General features: G+C 48.2%; 2 long non-coding RNA genes across 6 annotated transcripts in view; one reads left to right on the forward strand and one right to left on the reverse strand.

Annotated features, from left to right (window-relative positions):
- The first annotated feature begins 694 nt into the window (after positions 1-694).
- Positions 695-10,007, forward strand: LOC142069536 (uncharacterized). Its single transcript, XR_012665415.1, has 3 exons — positions 695-933; positions 1,365-1,460; positions 7,981-10,007. It is a non-coding gene; the product is annotated as an uncharacterized LOC142069536 (long non-coding RNA).
- LOC125624477 (uncharacterized) overlaps positions 3,354-20,234 on the reverse strand; it is a 28,036-nt gene continuing 11,155 nt past the window's right edge. For 2 of the 5 annotated variants that reach the window (XR_012665412.1, XR_012665410.1), the window contains 2 exons: positions 17,787-18,565; positions 15,357-17,487 (listed from right to left, as the gene is read on the reverse strand). This is a non-coding gene — a long non-coding RNA (uncharacterized LOC125624477). Of the gene's footprint in view, positions 3,630-15,356; positions 17,488-17,786; positions 18,566-20,234 lie in introns of those variants that run through there. The other 3 variants (XR_012665414.1, XR_012665411.1, XR_012665413.1) reach the window with 3 other exon arrangements.

A 20,234-nucleotide genomic window follows, 5' to 3' on the forward strand; every position in this document is an offset into this window, starting at 1 on the left:
GCAAGCAGGGAGGTTTGGCAGCTGGGGAGGGGAAGGCAACATCAGCACATCTGTGACTATGGGGGGGAGGGCCCTAGGCATTCTTGCCCCAGATGGCAATGCACTGTTGGCCACTGGTGCCACTGCAGTACCAAGGCTGCACCAGCTGTTGGGGAACTGGTCTGCTGCCATTCAAAAATTGGGGGTGGGGGCAGGGGTGTTCCATTCCTTCCCCTCCCCACAGCAATCCTCCCCGTGCAGCCTCACTGCTCTCGGTGTGATTTGTAAAAGGACAGCTCAGTGCAACAAACACAAAATATCCCGTCACAAGACTGCAGGCTGCGAGTCAGCTGCTTTAATCAGCTGCATCACAAAACACAGTGGGGGTGTCAGAGCAGGGGGGACGGGACTTCCACAGCAGGAAGAGTAAGGGAGCGGCTCCAGCCCATAAAACTCTGGGTAACCCCTGTTAACCTTGTTATGACTGTTTTCATTGTGCATGTGGAAGCATTGGCTTGTGGTCAGAGCAGGGCTCGAGGATTCCTGGGTTTGTTTCTGGCTCTGCCACTGATTCACAGTGGGACCTTGTGCAAGTCCCTTTCTCTCTCGGGGGCGGGGGTGGCCATACGTGTATGATTTGAGCCTGAGCCACAAAGTTCAGGGTGTTTAGAGTTGGAGTTTTTGCTCAGCCTATTATCTATTGACAGGTCTATGACAGCAGAGATCTATGGTACCTTTAAAGCCACAGTCGATCTAAAAATCCCTCTAGAGCCTGTGTCTGAAGCTCAGTGCATTTGTCTGGATCTGAGATGCTGCCATCTGACCGACAAGGGTTTCGCAAAGGAGAACCTGTGATGAGAGCTGCTTGGGAATGCATGTGCCATCACCAGCCAAGTTACATCAAAGGGAAGACTTCGATGGATAGCAGCATAAGATGTCCTCAAGGCAGGCTGGGTATAAACAGGCTTCCCTTTATCCCTCACTTTTCTGACTTATCTGATCAGCACTGTCGATATGCTGGAGCTGGAATCGCTAGGAAGTGTGGCCATCAGTTTAATACTGGCCATTACGTTGTTCCCAGCTCCCATCCGACTCTGACAAATGCAGCCACATTTAAATCATTGAGGAAGCACACTTTAGCACTGTCTAATCACACTGGGGGGTGGGCACAACCGCCGCCCCCCAGTCCAGAGCTCCAGAATGGTGCTAGTCGAAGACTGCTGCTGTTGTCTCACTGAGTACAAACAGATGCCGTGGCAGACGCTGGTGTCATTATTACGCCGAATCATCGGTTTGAAGGGTTAGTGTGGCTCTCTCTCATCACCCCTTCACTGAGCAGATGTTCTTCCACCACTCACTTCAGGGCCTGCCTTTTTATATTCCAGGCACACAATCCCAGAGGCCGTATGAGAGCTTCTTGGAGAGCAAACGGACGGCCCACCCAAACCCTGCCTGGAACAAGCCTGCAAGGAGGCGTCAAGGTCAGCATTATGAGGGCATGTGATAGGACAGAGGCCTGAGCCTGTAATCCTTCATTATGGGAGTAACCCTTCTCATGCAGGGCTCCCATAGTCCTGCATCAGGGTGAATGGAGGAGGAAGCATTACTCAAGTTAAATGATACAGAGAAAGTAAAAGTCCTAGCAGGTCCATAGCAATCTACCCACTCTCATGGCAGGACTCGGCCCTTTCAGGGGAGATGCGCTTTAATCCCCGTGGCAGCTGAAAGTCTCAGCTTACAGCTAGCTACTCTTTGGGAGCAATAGAAAGTAGGGTCTAAGTCAGGGCAGCCCTGAGGATGCTCTAATATGTGATGGGAACTTGGCAGGCCCCTGTATTGCCCCAGGTATATGCTGCCCAAAGGTGCCTTCAAGCCATCTGAACCCCTCTTTCCCCCCCCCACCCGCACTTTACTCTGTGCACTGAAGTGAAGTAACTGAGAATCAGGCTCATCGTGTCTCTCACGCCTCATCTCTGTCCCAGTCAAGCTAGACGTATTCAGGAACTCTTAACCTCTCTCCCAACTCAGTCCCCAAGCTCCTCACTCATTATTAAAAAGAAAAGGAGTACTTGTGGCACCTTAGAGACTAACCAATTTATTTGAGCATGAGCTTTCGTGAGCTACAGCTCACTTCATCGGATGCATACCGTGGAAACTGCAGCAGACATTATATACACACAGAGATCATGAAACAATACCTCCTCCCACCCCACTGCCCTGCTGGTAATAGCTTATCTAAAGTGATCATCAAGTTGGGCCATTTCCAGCACAAATCCAGGTAAAAGAAAAGGAGGACTTGTGGCACCTTAGAGACTAACCAATTTATTTGAGCATGAGCTTTCGTGAGCTACAGCTCACTTCATCGGATGCATAACGTGGAGGAGGTATTGTTTCATGATCTCTGTGTGTGTATATAATGTCTGCTGCAGTTTCCACGGTATACATCTGATGAAGTGAGCTGTAGCTCACGAAAGCTCATGCTCAAATAAATTGGTTAGTCTCTAAGGTGCCACAAGTACTCCTTTTCTTTTTGCGAATCCAGACTAACAGGGCTGTTACTTTGAAACCTGTCACTCATTATTGTCCGAAACCCCACCTCCAACCTGTCACCATCATCCTGGCTGCCAGAACAGAATACAGGTAAATCCTACCAGCCAACAGGAGGCTCCTGTGTCTGCCTCTCTCCGCAGCAAGCTGCAGGTCGGCCAAGGTGGGATTTAAATCCATGCGTTCTCTTGGCCTGGGCTAGGAGAGCGGGCTGCGTGAAATTCACAGCTAGACGGGAGAAAGGCAGAGGAACCAAAACTGCTCTTCCAACATATTGCAGTTCCTCAGCAAACTGCCTGTTCCAGGGCCGGGGGAAGGCAGCTCCCACGGTGATTTCTGCATTCCTGAGATAGGAAGCAGACAAGGGCTGGGCTGCAGTCAGCAATTTCCTCCTCTGCACGGGATGGAGGCAGGCACTTCATGGCCGACAGCTTTGTTTCCAGTTTAGAAAGAGGGCAAAGCTGTGCATGATCAAGTCCTGCAGCTCACATCTAAACCCAGGGACAAGATGCCAGAAAGGCCACATTTAGCCCTGAGAAGGGGGATTAAATAGGGGTACCATGGCCCTGCTGCATGCCAGGATTTGATGGGGCCGTTGGTCCCAACTCCTTCCTCCCTTTGAAACCTCTCACTGACTTCGGTAGCAGCAGGAGGGGGATGGATGTATACAAATGCATAGCCAAGAAGTGTTGTTAGTGTGTCAGATGCTTTGATTCAGAAAGCACGTCATGCTTCAATCCACTAACCCCGAGCACCTTTAGCAAGGGAGTCTTTAGCATGTCAAGAGCACCTTCATACAGGCAGATCTCAAAGCATTTTGCAAATAATAGACAATAAAATGGCTGACCCTCATGTGACAGACAAGGAAAATGATGCACAGAAAGGTTGGAACTCACCCAAGGAATAGGAACCATGCTTTCCTGATGCCGGCTCCCCAGCTCTGACCACTAGACCACACATTCTCCTTCAGGTGCTTGGCAAAAAGGGGGCCATCGAGCCCGATGGTGATGGGAAGCAGAAGAGCCTTGTCTTAAAATGCAGAAATTCTGCTCCCATTTTCTCTCCCAGTTCATATTTGCCAACTGAAAACCTGCAAGGAACAGCTTTGAAACAAAGGGAAATAAATCACCATCAGGAGTGCTTGATGGATTAACTTTGTGAGCAAGCAAACCCTGTCTCTGAGCTATCAAGGCAGCCTTCAGCTTCATGCCCAGAGAAGGCCAGCGTTTTGCGGACCGCTGCCAGGCAGATGAATGCGCAGGGTATGTCTTGCGACCGTGGGAAGCAGTTCCTCGCCTGCACTCCAACGGGCATTGCAGCCCCTGTATTTCAAGTTCCAGCAAACTCCAGAAGAGATAGAGGCTGAATTTCACTTGGCTTTGCCTGGAAATCTTGAAATTCCAGAGCCTGTGGTCACCCTGAGACTTGGGATCCAGGCTCCCCCCGGAAACTCAGACCACCCCAAATGATTCACAAGCCTGTGCCAAACTCACCAGGAAGCTTGTTTAATTTGTCAGTTTGTTGCACAATTCAAATCCGCTGAGTTTCACCTGGTGTCACGGACCCAATCGAGAGTTGGAAAAGATACACAGTTCGGCTGGGTCATGCCACCAACGTTTTGCTGCAGTACGCAGAGCAGTTCTAGAGTCTCCCAAAGGTTAGTCAAAAACCAGCCTGAGCTCAGCGATGCTTCAGTCCTGCTTGTGCTGAATTTCAGCCCTCAAGGCAACAATCCTCCAGCACCGCAGTTCTCAACCTTTTCCAGACTAGGATTCCCCAGAACTTTCACCCCCATCTAGCCAGGCCCCCGGTTAGCAATATGGGAAGGGCAGGGTAGTCATGGCCCCCAGGTTGAGTACGGCTGCTACTCTAGCTGATTTCTCAGCAGAGGAGGCAGGAGGAGAAATGTGCATCACCTGTTGGACTTCTTAAATGGGAAATCATGGGATGGATCCAAACAGACCTCAGCACTCATTAGCCACTGTGTGATCCCCTCCGCTTTTCACATAATCCCAATTGTTCCCCCGTCTATAACACACCCCCTTTCTTTCTCTTAAGCTGTTCTTCACCTCCATTGCTCATAACATCCTGGGCAGGGCCATGCAGCCCGAGTCTCCCAAACCAGCAGGTGCCAAGTTCCTCATTAATTACAGCACTTTTCAGCCTTAAAGAAACCAACCCCAAACCTTAGCTTGACGGCTCCCCGGCAGTGCCGCCCGCAGAGATGCGGTTTCAGTGGAGGGCACCAGGGCCTTGCATTGGACAATGCCAGTGGGAATGCGGTGAGCAAAGAGATTCAATAGGCACAAGTAGCTGAAGTTAAGGGCAGAAATGAAATCAGCTGGCCGTAATCTTGATCAATGTCTGCAATTAGATGGCAGTGGCGCACACAGACGCTGCCATCTGGCGAGAACACAAATTCTAACCTAATGAGGGGTTTTCATCCACAATTAAAAAGGAACTGACTCCAGAGTTGTTTGGAAGAATTTCTGCTTTCCCAAATGTGTGTATATATATCATCGAGAGAAAACAAATGGCAAGCTCTTGAGAAGCTCTTAAGGAGTCGCTAATTCCTTTCATAACCTCTTCAAGGCATTCAAAAGCTACTGGAGCTTAATCAAGCACCTCTCTTGACCGCAGCTGTTTGTTTAGCAGTTCACATAGAAGGCAGGAGGATGGGTGTTAACTGAGGGTGGATTGTCTCTGGACAGCTGAGTGGGGCCAAGCTGCAACACCAAGGAAGCTCTAAGTATGACACAAAAAGAAAAGGAGGACTTGTGGCATCTTAGAGACTAACCAATTTATTTGAGCATGAGCTTTCATGAGCTACAGTTCACTTCATCGGATGCATTCAGTGGAAAATACAGTGGGGAGATTTATATATACATAGAGAACATGAAACAATGGGTGTTACTATACACACTGTAACGAGAGTGATCAGGTAAGGTGAGCTATTACCAGCAGGAGAGCGGGGGGGGGGGGGGGGGGGGGGGACACTTTTGTAGTGATAATCAAGGTGGGCCATTTCCAGCAGTTGACAAGAACATCTAAGGAACAATGGGGGGGAGGGAGAGAAATAACATGGGGAAATAGTTTTACTTTGTGCAATGACCCATCCACTCCTAGTCTTTATTCAAGCCTAAGTTAATTGTATCCAGTCTGCAAATTAATTCCAATTCAGCAGTCTCTTGTTGGAGTCTGTTTCTGAAGTTTCTTTGTTGAAGAATTGAAACTTTTAGGTCTGTAATTGAGTGACCAAAGAGATTGAAGTGTTCTCCGACTGGTTTTTCAATGTTATAATTCTTGACGTCTGATTTGTGTCCATTTATTCTTTTACGTAGAGACTGTCCAGTTTGACCAATGTACATGGCAGAGGGGCATTGCTGGCACATGATGGCATATATCACATTGGTAGATGTGCAGGTGAACGAGCCTCTGATAGTGTGGCTGATGTGAATAGGCCCTGTGATGGTGTCCCCTGAATAGATATGTGGACACAGTTGGCAGCGGGCTTTGTTGCAAGGATAGGTTCCTGGGTTAGTGGTTCTATTGTGTGGTGTGTGGTTGCTGGTGAGTATAGCTCACGAAAGCTTATGCTCAAATAAATTTGTTAGTCTCTAAGTTGCCACAAGTCCTCCTTTTCTTTTTGCGGATACAGACTAACACGGCTGCTACTCTGAAATCTAAGTATGACAGCAACCCAACTGGAATTTAGCCAGCAGCTCTGCCAGAGGATTCTCTGATGCAATCAGATCTCGATGGGTTGGGTTGGGCAGGTCAGTCCTAGGAGGGATGGGAGAGACCCCATGCAACCAGAGTTCTATGTGAAACCGGAATTCCATGCAACCAGAGTTCTATACCGGAAACCTACTGACCGCTATTCCTACCTACATGCCTCCAGCTTTCACCCTGACCACACCACACGATCCATCGTCTACAGCCAAGCTCTGTGATACAACCGTATTTGCTCCAACCCCTCAGACAGAGACAGACACCTACAAGATCTCTATCAAGCATTCTTACAACTACAATACCCACCTGCGGAAGTGAAGAAACAGATTGATAGAGCCAGAAGAGTTCCCAAAAGTCACCTACTACAGGACAGGCGTAACAAAGAAAATAACGGAACGCCACTAGCCGTCACCTTCAGCCCCCAACTAAAACCCCTCCAATGCATTATTAAGGATCTACAACCTATCCTGAAGGATGACCTAACATTCTCACAAATCTTGGGAGACAGGCCAGTTCTTGCCTACAGACAGCCCCCCAACCTGAAGCAAATACTCACCAGCAACCACACACCACACAACAGAACCACTAACCCAGGAACCTATCCTTGCAACAAAGCCCATTGCCAACTGTGCCCACATATCTATTCAGGGGACACCATCAAAGGGCCTAATCACATCAGCCACACTATCAGAGGCTCGTTCACCTGCACATCCACCAATGTGATCTATGCCATCATGTGCCAGCAATGCCCGTCTGCCATGTACATTGGTCAAACTGGACAGTCTCTACGTAAAAGAATAAATGAACACAAATCAGATGTCAAGAATTATAACATTCATAAACCAGTCGGAGAACACTTCAATCTCTCTGGTCACGCGATTACAGACATGAAAGTCGCTATTTTACAACAAAAAAACTTCAAATCCAGACTCCAGCGATAAACTGTTGAATTGGAATTCATTTGCAAATTGGATACAATTAACTTAGGCTTGAATAGAGACTGGGAGTTGCTTAGTCATTATGCAAGGTAGCCTATTTCCCCTTATTTTTTCCTACCCCTTCCCCCATCAGACGTTCTTGTTAAACCCTGGATTTGTGCTGGAAATGGCTCACCTTGATTATCATACACATTGTAAGGAGTGTGGTCACTTTAGATAAGCTATTACCAGCAGGAGAGTGGGTTTGTGTGTGGGGGGGGGGGGGTGAGAAAACCTGGATTTGTGTTGGAAATGGCCCACCTTGATTATCATGCACATTGTAAGATTATGCTCAAATAAATTGGTTAGTCTCTAAGGTGCCACAAGTACTCCTTTTCTTTTTGCGAATACAGACTAACACGGCTGTTACTCTGAAAATTGTAAGGAGAGTGGTCACTTTAGATAAGCTATTACCAGCAGGAGAGTGAGTTTGGGAGGGATGAGAAAACCTGGATTTGTGCTGGAAATGGCCCAACTTGATTATCATACACATTGTAAGGAGAGTGATCACTTTAGATAAGCTATTACCAGCAGGAGAGTGGGGTGGGAGGAGGTATTTTTTCATGCTTTATGTGTATATAATAAGATCTTCTACACTTTCCGCAGTATGCATCCGATGAAGTGAGCTGTAGCTCACGAAAGTTATGCTCAAATAAATTGGTTAGTCTCTAAGGTGCCAGAAGTACTCCTTTTCTTTATGTGAAGTGTAGTTGCTGATGATTCAAAGGTGATGTCTTTATTCCAGCTCCTGCCATCCAGCCTTCAACCTAACATTTGATGCAGCAAAGCACACCCCTGCCTTGGGCCGCTCCTTCTGCTCTGGAGTTCTATTCATGGAGTTTGTTGACACATATTTATGCACCAAGCGGCCCTCTCCTCCCCTCTCCTCGCTTATCCATCCAGAGATGAGCCCAAGTCACAAGCTGAGATCCAGATCCAAACTTTGCTCCAGCCAGAGGCTGTCCAGATTTGGGGGTTAGTTTGGCCCACTGTGGAGAGAAGAGGCAGATGTGAAATTTTGAATCTGAACTTCACCAAAGTCTGGGGTGGGGAATCAGGTCACTTCCCAGAGTTCGGTTTAGCCCATCATCTAGACATAGGGACCGTGGCTTGGACTCATCTAAAGGTTGGTTGGGTCTGGATCCCAGTTTTTGATTCAAATCCATCTCTGGACACTCCAGGAAGGATTTGGAATAGATGCAATTTCTGCTTGCTTGTGCACTCAAATAAAGGCTGTTGCTGAATCAATTAAATGCATTCTTCCAGCTGCCAAGACCGACACGCCACCTATGGTCAAGCCTCCCCACGATCCCCCAGCTATGGCCATGCCTTCTGAGCCAGGTGGAGGCAACTCCAGGGCAGAATGTCACTCATAATCCCTTCTCCAGGAAAGATCATTAGTAGATACTGCTCAGCTGGGGAGAACATCCAGGCAAAGTCCAATCCACCCTCCACAGCCTGGGCCTTACTGGCCTCTTTCTTAGGCAGACTCCTTCCATTTAGGGGAATGGTCTCACGCCTGATCCACAAAATCATCATGCCTAGAGTGAAAGGAGCCAGCCCATCATCAGAAGCCATTCGCAGCTTGCCCTCTTGTGACCAGATGCTGCCACTGCAACAGGGTTTGCTGCAGACGTAGCAGAGAATACCAAGTTGGTCTCTTCGGGCCCTGCAGGGACCGTGTGGAGGAGCCAGGGGAAAGGTTCAGCCTCCATCGTCAGACTGTCCCTGCTGACTCTACTATGCCTGCCCAGAGTGATGTCAGTTAGCTCCAGTTATCATGGTGGGGATGGTGCAATGTGGACATCTGGGATGCTAGGATTAGGAAAATGGGGGAACCCCTCCCTGGACAAGAACAGTGAGCTTCCTTAGGAAAGGACAAGGAACCACAGGTACCATCTTTGTAATTCGGCAAGGGACAGAGAAGTGGATAGAAGTGGCACCAGCAGGACAGCATCTGGGCTTTTATAGACCTAGAAAAGTCATACGATAAAAGGGAGAGCATGATGCTCACGCCGGTGCTGAGGACAGGGGGAGTGTCTGAGGATTTAATAACTACGGGGAATGCATGACACACCTCTTAGAACGGTGATCCAAAGACCAACAAGTCCCTTCCCTTTTCGAATGACAAGCCCTGTGGAAGTGAAAGTTGGACTGTACCACGGGCTGGCTCTCTGTCTGTGGGAAAACCCCAATGGGAAAAGGTGAGAAGCTGCTATATGCAGAAGTGATAACAATAAGGGTATCCTCAAAAGAAGACCTACTAGAAACAGTAAACCAGTGGTGTGACACTGGGTAACTGTATGCTAACAGGCCTTGGACTATGTGCAATAAATGGGCAAGTCTTTCTCAGGGCCGAGAACTTGTCTACATGGGGACACTCAGGAATATTCATCCAGATTAACTAAAGGTGTGATTTTAAAGCAGATTAGGGTTTGTCAACACATGAAAATTAATACATAATAAAGTAGAGTGTGAATTTAAGGTGGATTAACTAGTCCTGATTAACTCCATGTGTGGATGCTCTTATTCTGGAATAAGAGTGTCCATTCATGCATTTAATCAGGACTAACTCTTGTTTAGTTTTACTCCATTAATCTCTATGGCCAGAATCCCTGTGGCACCTCTACTGACCCAGAAAAACTATGTCCAAGAGAATTTGCACGGTAAGATCTCTGGAGCAGGGAACATGTTTTGGTCTGTGTTTGTAATGCACCATGTAAATGTCTGATGTTACTGAAGTATGCTTAATAAAGTAATCATAAACAATAATAGTGAATAGCTTGCCTAGCAGTCCCTATATTTGTTCCTAAATATGCCTCATTAAAACACTCTGTTCATATGTCTCTCTCCACGTGCCTGTCAGTGCAGACTAGGGCATCCACTAGCGTGTCTTGTAAAATAATCATCCAGACGTTTCTATCAACGCTCACCAACAGGCAGTTCCCCGAAGTTTTAGCAGCTGCTGCTTCAGGTTCTTTTTTAACACTAGATGGCAGCCAAGTGTCACTGTGAATACAGACAGGTGGGGACAGAGAGATGAGGTCTAATGACCTGCAACATTGTTAGATCCTGAGGTGAATCCTGAGCTGAATTCCTCCCAAATTACAAGCAGGTTGGGGGGGTGGGATCCTGGATCAGCCCCCATCTCTGTGTTGGAGGCCAGATGATTCTCTTCCTGGGATCCCTTTTGTTTAAAACAATAGCAGATGCCTCCCTCTGTCTCTGTAGTGCCTGGCATGGTGTTTCAGGTTCGAGTTGCAGGCATTTAACAAGGGAAAAGTCCCTCGTCCCCGTTTACAGAACGCTGGGCAAAACTACGGGGCCCCTCTGGGTGCCCACTGAAATGCACTGGGCTTGGTGAGCAGCTAGAGAAAAAATGATCACAGCCCTCCTAACTAGGGAGAACCGGCCAGAGCCTGTCCTCAGCCTCAGTCCTCTTCCCCCCAGCCTGTCATCACCTCTCTCCCATCTCTCTGCTTTGCTGTCTCGCCTTGGGCCATACACACAACTCGGCAGTGTCCCCTTTCCTGGGGCAGCAGAGTGGCCAAGGACTGAATGGCCCGTGGGGACTTGAACACCCCTCTCAGTCCTAGAGGCAGCTCCTCCAGGGCTGGGTCTCAACACGCTGTCAGATCAGCATGCTGGAAGACTGCCCTGCCACATTCCATGTGGTCCTTGGGGGTAGTGGACAGAGGCCTTTGGTCTCCAGGGTGGGCAATCCAGCATCAGATCCACACACAGGAATCACAAAGCGGACCAGCTCTGATTTGAATTCAGACAGACCCTGAGTAAAAATACTGATTCTGTATTAAACATGACACGGAGGCAGGCAATCACCCCACACTCCAGGCCCGGTCTGGCCCATCTCACCCCGGGCCACACATGCCGGGCACCGAGCTGATGAGTTGTTCAAGGTTTTCTGCTGGAGCGGTGTATTGATGCAAGGCGATGACTATCCTCGGTGATTAATGTAATTGAAGGGAAGTGGATGGCGATGCCGGAAGAGACAGCGCTAAGCAGGCTCCGGCTCCCCAGCTCCCTCCATAATTATAAAATACAGAGGGCATGAGAATCAAGAGCTCCCAGGGACGCTGTTTGGGACTGGAGCTCGCCACGAAGCTACTGAGCTTCAGCCCAGTCAGGAGAACGGTCTGGAAACCGTTTCCGCCCACCCCACCCCCTTTTCCCTGGCCTCCAAGCGACCGGAATGAATTTTGCACGATGAATCAACTGCTAAGAGCCCTGGGAACAGCTGTGTAGCCCAATCAATTTGCCATGAAGATCGGTACAAATTAAAGAGCGGATCCTGTGGGGTACTGAGCACCCTTCACTCCCACTGAACTCAAAGGGGCTTTAAGGCCCTCATGCCTTGCAGGACTGGGCCCTGAGTCAGCATTCGAGGGGTTTATGAATATATTAAACTGGGGACTCAGCGCCCTTGCACCAAGCTGGAGAAGAGGTAATTAACAACTCTGATTGGCTGCCTGAGGAAGGCACCAGCTGTCCAGCTACCCAGATTGTGCTTGGTCTGGTTGGTCCCTTGCTGCTCCATGCAGAGCCCAGATGGCTCACAGGGGCTCCAGCATGAAGTTCCATCAGAGTGTCTATGTAATACCCTGGCCACAGCCCCTCCTGGGTCCCGTCCAGGACTTCGGATCAAATAAAGGCACATCCCAGAGAATCCATCCAAGGCTCTGCATTCAGCCCAGTGCATGGTGGGACAGGACTTGTGGCGCTGGAATCAGCGCAGTGTGAATGCTCATGCAGGGTAGACACAATCCAGACCACTCTTAGTTCTGTACCCCAGAATCCCGTCCCAGTGCTTTGATTTAAATAATCTAGGAGATGGCCCACAATTAAGGGTTTATTCTGTTAACTTTTACATTTGTTCTGCATCCTTAGCCTGCAAATTAACAATCTATTTGTTGTGAAATATAAATCAATGGAACATACAATTAACGGGACGGCGCCTAGTCGTCAATATAGTTTCTTTGGGGCAAAGTCTGAGATCCTTATACAGGTAACAGACGTGTTAGTCTGTATTCGTGTAAGTCTCCCACTGAGGTCAGTGATTTTTAAATAGACCCCCTAGTTGAAATCAATGGGGAATTCTGCTTAAAAATTGATGGTACAATATGGGCAGAACAAGAACTTCAGAATTAAGCTGCAGGCATTTGGGGCCCACTTGAACCTCAGAAATGGCATCGGGTTTAATGTTTTAGTAATTAATTATTATTATATTGGTTTAACATTTTCCTGTGCCCTTAATACACATTTAGCTAATCCCGAGGCTCCATAAAATAAGAGTTACCAGCTTCTCAATAAGATTAAATAGCAGGGGCGGTGTGGTGAGGTCTCAGGTTATTAGCGTTTCATTCTTTTTTACAAAATATACTACACCAGACAACAATGTAAATTTTCTTTTCAGCCATTTTTATTTTCTTCCAGAATTCAAGCTGATGGGATGAGCTCTTTTGCATATAGCCTCTTCATGGGTGTAAGGGGGAAATTAACAAAGTCTTTGCATTGCGATGTCCCATTTAGCTTTGACAGCCATTCCTGATGAGCAGGAGACAATGCCTCCTGCCTGGGTTCACCATTTCAGAGCAAACATTTTTTACAGTTGCAAAGCAAAAACTTAAATATTACCTTATAGCATGTGATAAAGATATTATAAGAGAGATCAGCCACTTACAAGCATTTCATAAAGTCTAAGCACTAAACACATTGTCCTAAGTCCAATACCCATCTTAACTATACTAACCCCCAGGGGGACAGCAATGGATTTGTCCCTACTCAGCTGAGGCCTAAAGCCTTGCCAAGAGCTGGCACCTGGTTGGCCAGCATCACAATCAGCCGGAGGAAAAAAGCAGAACCCTCCCACCCTGTGGGAAAGTGCCACGGATCAGCCTTTGCCCATAAAGAGGCCACGACACTTGGGCCCGGCCTGTGGTAGTTTGACAGCTGCCATCTTGGCCAACACCAAGGACTGACCCGGGAAACTCCAGAGCTAAAAGCGGGAGCTGCTCCAGCCTGAGCTCTCCCGCTTGGGCCCATACCAGACTCTTATCCTCTGTGGAGGGGGTGCATCACACACATTGACCAGTGAGTTATAGCCGATCAAGAGGCTAACTTCCCAGCCCTCAAACCAACCTCAGGGTCTCCGTCCAAAGCAACTGCCCAGCGGGGGCCATATTGGGAGAGATGCCCACCTCAGGTGCCTTGCAGAGCTTTGGTCTCCCACCTTCTCCAGCCACCTGTGGTGTTTCCAGAAGACGCTTTGGCTGCTGGGTGCTGGGGACCCAGCCAGCCATGATGAAATGGCATCCTCGTGCCATTCAGAGCCCTCAGTTGCCCCCTTATAAAGTAATCCTGTTCTCCCAGCTGCATTCTCTCTGCTCCAGGGCTGCAGGAAGCTCTGGACGCTGCCAGCAGCAGTCTGGCTGCGTTAACATCTGTACATTCATTTCTCCTGCCTGAGGGAGCCGGCTCCTTGCCTGAAGCTTGTTGACAGCTTTTATCTCCTACGTGACAGCCAGGACAACAGCTCCAGTTTCCCAGGTTGGTGTCTGCAGCATTGCACGTAAGGACCTGCTTAAATGAACAGGCAGCAGAGGACAGGGATCCCTTATCTTGAGATGGGAAACCTACCGGCTGCAGTCATGTCATATGATTTAATCACCGAGCCACCTGTGTCTTCGGTCCAAACAGCTGGTGGTGGACATAGCATCCCTGGGGAGGGAGCTGGGAAAGGCAATGCTGTTCTGCCACAGAGCTGGACCCAAGGCTCTGCGTTCTGCTTCCAGAGTTCTGGGTGTCTGGGTACAGGGTTGGGTATGGAATAATCTGGGTGGGTCAAGGAAGGGAGGAGGACCATGGTGGGGCGGGGAGGACACAGCTGGGGGAATACAGGGTTTTGTTTCCTTGAAGCTTGTTTCTCCACCGTGTGCGCCATCATTTACACCAGTGCCTAGAGAGTAAAAAATGCTCCAAAGCAGGTCTGAGCAACACCACAGGGGGCCAGGCCATGCAGAATGAGGTTCTTTGGATGGCTCTCAGCCAGCCTGGGAATTGGCAGGTCTCATGCCCATCAAACCCCTGATCTGACAAAGGCAACAAGTAAAGCTGGTCGGAAAATGGGTTTCCCCTCTCCCCCCCCGTGGACAGTTTTGACATTTTCATTGATTAAATCGAAAACAGACCTTCCAAAAAACTGTTCAGGCTTCCAATGAAAAACCCAAAGTTCCAAGGAAGTCACAGACCTTCTACAAAAACAGTCAGTTTGTCAACCCCCCAACTTCCACTGAGAAAAAAAAAGTGGATGGAAAAGTGCCACCCAACCCCAGCAATGGGAGAGGAGGGCTCCCTGGGAGATGGGGTACTCACCAACTGGAAGGACTGGCCATTGCCAAGGTATAGTGAGGTTAAGGCTCCTCTACTGCTGAAGGTAATGGGAGTCTGGCTACTGACTTAGGTACAGGGCACACGGGCCAGATTCTCAAAGATATTTAGGAACCTAACTCCCATTGATTTCAGTAGAGTCTGGCTAAATAAGTCTGAGAAACCGGGTCTTCATGACTTGCCCAAGCTAACACAGTGAGTCAGCTGGAAGAGCTACGCCGAGCACCCAGGTGCCCAGCCTCCAGGCTGTGTGCTAATCAATAGGCGATGCTTCCTTTCGGGCCAGTACAGTGTGCAATCCAGCTTACACGGGCACAGCAGTGGGTCCTATGTGAGAGCACCAAGCAGACCGCCAAACAACATGGAGTTTATGTGGGCCTGAGGCTCCAGGGAGAATGAGTCAGTGTCACAGACACACATCAGAATGCCATTCCACTGACCTGACACCTGCCAAAACCAGATGACCCCAGCAGGAGCAACAGAGAAAACCTTTGAAGAGGATATTTGTCGCCTGCCCTTTAAAGACAAATCAGTATCGCCTGGAGCAAGCCTCCCCCGGGGAGAGGGACACTATGGCAAACCTACTTCAAATGAAAAGGAGGACTTGTGGCACCTTAGAGACTAACCAATTTATTTGAGCATAAGCTTTTGTGAGCTACAGCTCACTTCATCGGAGCTCACGAAAGCTCATGCTCAAATAAATTGGTTAGTCTCTAAGGTGCCACAAGTCCTCCTTTTCTTTTTGCGACTACAGACTAACCCGGCTGTTACTCTGAAACTACTTCAAATGAACTCTTTGCAGGGCCTTGCTGCAGACTGACTTTGCAATCTACCCTTTGCGCATCCACCTCCCCAACTCTTCCCAGCCTAGCTGGTTGCTTGTTTCAGTTTGAGTCCAAATGGAAATGTAGGTCTCCATCTCCTGCAAGTCAGGGAGGACACAACAAGCTGCTACATTGCCTTACTGGCTCTCATTCTGATACCAAGTCACTTCCAACCAGGGAAGGAAGCCAGCCTGGGCAGCTCCAAAACAGGCTGCCACTTTGATTCAAGTGGAACTGATTCGTGTTATTGCTGCTCTTATGAAATTGCAGCCATTTAAGGATTGCAATAAGCAGAGGCTGGGTTATGTACCCCGGTCTGGGCTGCCCCAGTACAACAGCACAATAAATTAGCAGGCAAGTTGTTATTAAACTGAGAACTGCTCTAGATATCTCTCCAGCTACATATATTTTGTTTACGGGCTCTCTCCAATGTGTACTTAATGTGCACTCAGAAAACCAGTTATTGTTAATTAAACACTATTTGATTATTAAAAAAGAAGGAATGATGATGAATTAAAACCGCGTGTCAGTGATAAATCTAACCGGCTGGCAATTAACTCAAAGCGACAGAACCCATAAACGTCTCATTACATCCTTGTTTGTATATCACACTTTTATGAGCCTTTAATCAACTGGAAAAAGGCAGCCAAAGCTGCTTCATGGCATGCCTAGAAAATCAGAGGTATGTTGGGAAAAAGGTAACCAGAGACTTTACTAAATGCAGGAGAGGGGGAATTCAATCACTAGAGACCAAGCCCCATTTACTGAGAACTCCTTAAATCAAGACACTGAGACTTGGTAACTGTAGCTCAGATCCCCAGCCGGGGTAAATCAGTGACGCTCCACTGAAGTTGATTTACTGGAGTTGATTTACACGAGCTGAGGATCTGGCTCTATGAGCTGTGTGTGCTCTTACCTACATGGGAGGTGTAGCTGGTATAATCTCGTGTGAAATTTAAACTGATATGGGGAGGCCATTGTTTAGTTTAAATCCGTTCCCAAGTTACATAAACTAAACTGGAAAGAGGCCCTCTTATAGCAGAATGACAGTGTCCACCTAGGGTGGTGTCCGTATAACTATCTCGGTCTAACTGGTCATACTTCCCCATGTAAACAAGCCCCCGGTCATGCTGGTCTAAATCTGCAGTAACTCCAGGGAGTTATCCAGCGTTAATGAGAACAGAGCTGGCCTTCCCCAAGTCTGCACTACGGACTCACACAGCATTGGCCAGACCCCCAAAGCTGTGGCCCAGCAAGCACTGGGCTCAGTACAAAACCTGCAATGGATGGTCTAGGGGCAGCTTCTTCTTGAGCACTTCCATAGTCCTGGTTGGGAGGGTGGCGGGGATGTCCCAGGACATTGCAGAGTCGCTCTCGGAGAGAAATTCCCAGAGAACGTCACCCTGGTATAACGTGACCCCATGGGTCAGCCCCGAGGATGGAACCCGGGCCCTCGAATGGTACGAGCATGAGAAGTGAAACCCTCTATTTACCCTCAGAGCAGGCACAGCATGGCCAGCGGCAGCCCCAGCTTCCTCCACTCTCACTCCTGACCTGGAGGAGCGAGAGGTCCAGGCCTGAGGCTGCCGGCTGGTGGATGGGTTAGTGCTGATTGTGGAGAGGGTAGCTTTGTGCTGCCTCCCCTGCGGTAGGATCAGGTGCCCAGGAGTTGCTGTCAGTTGCTCTAAATCCGAGGACGAGTCTTTCCGAAAGTCCAGTTTGGGGGAGGTGCCTGGTGAACATGACTCCTGTGGTGTGGCTGGTGCTGGGCCCACCCATGGAGAACCAGCGGTCAGGTTTTCCGAAGAACGAGAGTTTAGATGACAGAAAACAACAAAACCGCCATGGAAAGCCGGACCCCCATCTGCGAAAGACCCGGCAGACGGCAGGGTCCAGATCTGCCAGCCATAGCCTCCCCACGGAACGGAGCTCAGAGATCTTGTAAACCTTTAGGGGTAAGGGCCATCTTTCTGTCCTGTGTCCACCCAGCTGTGCCTACTGCAATGGAGGTCCTGGTCCAAGCTCTGAGGTGTTATGATAATACAAATAGTAATGACAAAAGGAAACCAGAGACAGGGTGCAAACAGGCAGCCTCCACCCTACCCTACAGACAACACAATGCACAAACTTACCCCCCTTTCAGGCCTGTGCTTTTACTGGTAGTAATTAACAAACAGACCTCAGCCTAAGCCTCTTCCTGAGCTTTGGTTTCTTTCAAGGTTTTCCCCGCAAGACTAATCTGGTGTTTGCCCACAGCTCTCTATTCTCTCTATAGACTCTCATTATATCATTATATCCCTTGGCTGGAGCTAATCGGACTCACCTGCTCCAGTGAGTCAGCTGCAATAACCATCTCGGCTCCTGTCACTCCGGGTGTCAACCACAGTTTGTATCTCCTTCCAGGAAAAGCAAGAAAAATGATGCCGGCAGTGAGCATGTGTGTCCGTTGCTGTGTCCCTTTCTTGGGCTGTATTGGCAGCAAGCTAGTTCCTTATTTATGATGCCGCGAAGAAGCCGCACTGTGATAACAACATTTCTGTTCTTGCACACCACATGCCCAAAGCATCTAAAAATACCCCTTGTTAGCACATCTTGTGAGCAATGCAGAAAGGTGGTTCCTTCCTCACTGCCTGAGTTCACAAAATAACGCCACGTGTGCTTTGAAATCTTGGAGTGAAATGCACAGAGATTACCCGAATCAACTCTCCATCTCGACACCACATTGTCATTCTTGCTAATGATCCCAAAGCAGAGAGATGTCAAAAGAGATCAAAGCAAAGCTCCAGTTTGCCACCCATGGAAATATCCCTGCTGGATGTCAGACAGTGTGGGGTACTGGAGATGCACTCGCCAGATTTCTGTTGAGGAAGAATACATGCAAGACGGGAGGGGAAGTTTTGCTTGAGTAACAACTCAGTATTGCCAATTCCAATAGCTCAAAAACTATGAGTCAGGTCCCCAAAAAGCATGAGATTTTTTTTTTTAATAATAAGTTTTAGGTTCTTTTTATTTTATCTTCTGGTTTCTGAATCTACCATGATATATGCCATCATGTGCCAGCAATGCCCCTCTGCCATGTACATTGGTCAAACTGGACAGTCTCTACGTAAAAGAATAAACAGACACAAATCAGACGTCAAGAATTATAACATTGAAAAACCAATCTGAGAACACTTCAATCTCCCTGGTCACTCGATTACAGACCTAAAAGTCACAATATTACAACAAAAAAAACTTCAAAGACAGATTCCAATGAGAGACTGCTGAATTGGAATTAATTTGCAAACTGGACACCATTAAATTACAGGTTTCAGAGTAACAGCCGTGTTAGTCTGTATTCGCAAAAAGAAAAGGAGTACTTGTGGCACCTTAGAGACTAACCAATTTATTTGAGCATGAGCTTTCGTGAGCTACAGCTCACTTCATCGGATGCAAACCCTGGAAACTGCAGCAGACATTATATACACACAGAGATCATGAAACAATACCTCCTCCCACCCCACTGTCCTGCTGGTAATAGCTTATCTAAAGTGATCATCAAGTTGGGCCATTTCCAGCACAAATCCAGGTTTTCTCACCCTCCACACCCCCCACACACAAACTCACTCTCCTGCTGGTAATAGCCCATCCAAAGTGACAACTCTCTTCACAATGTGCATGATAATCAAGTTGGGCCATTTCCTGCACAAATTAAGGTTCTCTCACCCCCTCACCCCCCTCCAAAAACCACACACACAAACTCACTATCCTGCTGGTAATAGCTTCTCCAAAGTGACCACTCTCCCTACAATGTACATGATAATCAAGGTGGGCCATTTCCAGCACAAATCCAGGTTTTCTCACCCCCCCCCACCCCCATACACACACAAACTCACTCTCCTGCTGGTAATAGCTCATCCAAAGTGACCACTCTCCCTACAATGTGCATGGTAATCAAGGTGGGCCATGTCCAGCACAAATCCAGGCTTTCTCACCCCCCCTTTTTTTTTTCCCCCGGGGACACACACACACACACAAACTCACTCTCCTGCTGGCAATAGCTCATCCAAACTGACCACTCTCCAAGTTTAAATCCAAGTTTAACCAGAACGTCTGTAACTGGACAGTCTCTACGTAAAAGAATAAATGGACACAAATCAGATGTCAAGAATTATAACATTCATAAACCAGTCGGAGAACACTTCAATCTCTCTGGTCACACAATCACAGACATGAAGGTCGCTATCTTAAAACAAAAAAACTTCAAATCCAGACTCCAGCGAGAAACTGCTGAATTGGAATTCATTTGCAAATTGGATACTATTAATTTAGGCTTAAATAGAGACTGGGAGTGGCTAAGTCATTATGCAAGGTAGCCTATTTCCCCTTGTTTTTTCCTTACCCCCCCCAGACGTTCTGGTTAAACTTGGATTTAAACTTGGAGAGTGGTCAGTTTGAATGAGCTATTGCCAGCAGGAGAGTGAGTTTGTGTGTGTGTGTGTGTCCCCGAGGAAAAAAAAAAAAGGGGGGGGGTGAGAAAGCCTGGATTTGTGTTGGACATGGCCCACCTTGATTACCATGCACACTGTAGGGAGAGTGGTCACTTTGGATGAGCTATTACCAGCAGGAGAGTGAGTTTGTGTGTGTATGGGGGTGGGGGGGGGTGAGAAAACCTGGATTTGTGCTGGAAATGGCCCAATTTGATTATCATGCACATTGTAGGGAGAGTGGTCACTTTGGATGGGCTATTACCAGCAGGAGAGTGAGTTTGTGTGTGCAGGGGTGGAGGGTG

Source organism: Caretta caretta, chromosome 18 (assembly GCF_965140235.1).
Source record: "Caretta caretta isolate rCarCar2 chromosome 18, rCarCar1.hap1, whole genome shotgun sequence".
Classification (NCBI taxonomy): domain Eukaryota; kingdom Metazoa; phylum Chordata; order Testudines; family Cheloniidae; genus Caretta; species Caretta caretta.